This window comes from Haliotis asinina, chromosome 11, assembly GCF_037392515.1.
Source record: "Haliotis asinina isolate JCU_RB_2024 chromosome 11, JCU_Hal_asi_v2, whole genome shotgun sequence".
NCBI classification, from domain to species: domain Eukaryota; kingdom Metazoa; phylum Mollusca; class Gastropoda; order Lepetellida; family Haliotidae; genus Haliotis; species Haliotis asinina.
The window spans coordinates 53,945,110-53,948,807 of record NC_090290.1 but is presented as its reverse complement, the minus strand read 5'-3'; positions in this window follow the sequence as shown (position 1 = coordinate 53,948,807).

Sequence of the window (3,698 nt, the reverse complement as noted above, 5' to 3'; positions counted from 1 at the left end):
ATGGAGAAGGGAGTGAGTTGAAGCTGTTAGACAAGGGTGACTGCTTGAGAAGGGAGTGAGTTGAAGCTGTTAGACAAGGGTGACTGATGGAGAAGGGAGTGAGTTGAAGCTGTTAGACAAGGGTGACTGATGGAGAAGGGAGTAAGTTGAGGTCGTTAGACAAGGGTAGGTTCGAGCTGTTGGAGAAAAGAGTTAGTTGAGGATATTAGACAAGGGTGAGTTCGAGCTGCTAGAGATGGGAGTGAGTTGAAGCTTTTGGACAAGGGTGAGTTCGGGCTACTTGAGTACGTGTTTCTACGGTAGGAAGTGAGTTGAGGCTACAAGAGAAAGATGAGTATGGGCTATCAGAGCAGGGTGATTTCGGGATGTTAAAGAAGGTGGTAAGTAAAGACTGATCGAAAAAAGGGGTGTATATGTTACAGCAGATCAGTCATTTCGCGTAATTTTTGTAACAACAATCAATATATTGCAGTCATTTCATGAAGTTTAACTTCATCTATATGTGGTGGACAAGGGTTTATGACGTGAAGCTGCTCTGGACACATTAAGTCTCAAGCAAACAGGCGTAAATGCTTCAAAGCCAAGCTGAAGTGCAACAGTCGCTGCCAAAATTGTTTTAACTGTAAGTCACGACAAGAGATGTTGAAATTGTGATGCGCTTTCGTAAATTAAGTTACTAAATGAAATTTCGTGAAATGACTGAAGTACATTGTTTGTTGTTACACAAGCTGATGCGAAGTGGCTGACTCTCACAGTCATTTCACAAACTGACTGTAACATATACAGGCTGCTAGAGACTTGGATTATTTCATAAAGATGAGCTCTGTCAGAGAGACTCGGAGAGAAAGTTTCAAATATGTCCAGGCCCTTATGGCCTTCAGTAAATTATCGGTCAATTATTTTTCAACTGGAATGTTTCCCTTGTTTTTCTTTATTAACGTTCGGGACTCATCCATGATCTATCATGTTACAACTCACAGTTTCACTTCCTGGTATTTCTGCGATCTGGCGTAGGAATGTCATCACCAGTCTAACAAATTATAGACACTCCCCTGTGTCCCATAGGCGTCCCTTGATTTTGTAGGAACAGTGTGAAACTGTGTGCATTGTAGTCTGTTTTGTTTTTATTGGTTTGATGTTAACTAAATGGGCCTGTAGATTTCGTTCAGGGCCTGTAGATTATAAAGCCTGCAGGTAGCAGTAGGACCTGATGGCCAACTGCTAAATGAAAGTATTGCAAACACTGCTTTAATCACTACACCACCCAACTATCCTTTACTTCCACATAGCCATGCCTATGATGAAAGACCGGAACAGCAACATTCTACAGTGTAATAAGGTTGTGTTTGTACGCTGCACGAGTACACCACGTGAGTCGCGTGAATAGTATTGTGTGTGACGTGGACGGTTGCATCAGGTGACGGGAGTGGCCGGAATGGCGTCAACGCCTTTCCGAGTTTTTGTATCTTCTGGCGTTAGCCGACAAGGCGGAATATCTTAGCGTGTCCACTGTTGATAAAGTACGTCCATAATCTATTTTAAAATATTCATGATTGTCGAGGAATAACACATTCACGTCTAAAATCAAAGAGTCTTCTATGACTGTCTGAACAAAGTTTGTAATTTGTTTGCTTCTCTTAGTATTCAGTTGAAGGGATTTGTGAGCAAGTTACTATATTACCAAGAGTAATCCGGAAGCTGTTCGGACAGTCCAGACACAATATACATAGATAAGGTGGAAGGTGCGTGCTTTGTTACATTAAAACCAGCAGTCTGAAAAGATCGTTATTTCATACCATGAATATCTACTGTGTCTTCCCTGCAACCAATGATGGTTGTAAGAGACGACAAAACTGATTGGGATGCCAAACAAACAAACAAACAAACAAACAAACAAACAAACAAACAGTAGACTAGAAACAATGGATATGACGGAGTGTGGGAATGATCATCGTAAACCCTTCCCGATAACCTTAGTTTTGCGTATGTATGAAATAAATATACTTCATGTTTCTATGTACAATTCGAAGTTTGACATTTTGATAATTGTATTTGTTCAAAACAGGTGCGCACATTCCCATTAAATCCTACGTTGTGCCATTCCATCCTGATGATATTCTATCTATGTTGAGGGAAGTAGCTGGACGGAGATTGTGAATACCTGACAACTGACCACGTTTAACGAAGGTCTTGCTGGTCAGCGTGGTCGCGTGTCGCACCTGGCCGATGTTCTGACATTGACAAATTACTGTATGCCAGTCACTTTATATTCCACGCGTCGTCCCTTACACAGCACGTGCGGGTGCTATAGACATCAATATCATTGTTGACAGGGGCTATTTGTAATTGTCATATCGCCCAATTAGAGTTTAATCCGCCAGACAGAAACAGGATGTGAATTGTTATGAATAATAACCCCTGACAACATAAGCTGCAAAGTTTAAGCTACTTACTTAGACGCCCAGTGCAACCAGCTTCAGTCTGAGTCACCTGTATTGTCAATGTTCAATTGGTACAGAGTTATGCCCCCTTGCAGTTCGAGAATTCGTTGAACGAGGTTATTATTCCAGATGTAGAACACGTCTCTCTGACTGCAGCATGCATTTACGCTGACCCACTTTGGTATTCACAAACCCATATTATTCACAAAGCCATATATTCACAAACCCATATGCTTAACTTACAAGTGGTTGGTTCCTATGTACACGTAATGGCCACGCCCACAACAATGCCTCAAGGCACATGTAAGGCCTGATCATTACAACAGACTTATAATCCACAAAGGTTCTTGATCTAAATAGCCTACTGTTGTTGCCAAAGAATCAAAGATTACCTTCAGTCTACTTGTCAATAAACACACAAACCACAAGGGTCCAAGTCCTGAAGCCAGTGCTCTACCTGACATGTTGACAACTCCGTAGGACAGCTCAGGTCAGAACCTGTGAGACGTGTTTACGTCTAAATCCGTGAAACACCCACTGAGATCCATATCCTCACTGATATCTGATCACAATCATGTTCACATCCTCTGGGGAATAATTTACCCTTTTCGACTCAGTCACATCGCAATATCACTCATTCAGTTCCAGCTGTAAGGTTTAGAAAAGTCCCCAGGACATCGTTTCTGGTAGCGCCTCAATTTCCATGCTTCCCCGCTTCGTTTGACCGGCCCCCCCCCCCTTCTGTCAATGGTTTCATTATCCAGACTTAATAGCGTCTTCTTATTCTACCCAGTATCCTCTCTACTCTTTACCCTTAATACCCTGTATGCCTTATCCCGTATTTCTTGTGTGCTTTACCTGTATTCCTTGTGTGTTTTACCCTTAATACCATGCATGCCATATCCCGTGCTTCGTGTGTGCTTTATCCCGTATTCCCTGTGTGTTTTACCCCCTATTCCCTGTGTGCTTTATCCCGTTTTCCTTGTGTGCTTTCCCCGTATTTCTTGTGTGCTTTATCCCTGTTCCCTGCTCTGTACAGTATTTCCTGTATGCTTTATTAATTTCATAACAGAACACATGTATTCAGACGGCGAAATCCTAAGCAATGTCGTTTTTGTGTTATTGTCAGCTGTGCACTTACATATATTGTAAATTGATGTAAATGTGTAGATTAAGGATTGTATTACACTGCGTACTCTCGATAACTATATACTTTATCGGTTCTACTGCCCATACATTGAATATATACGCCGTGAT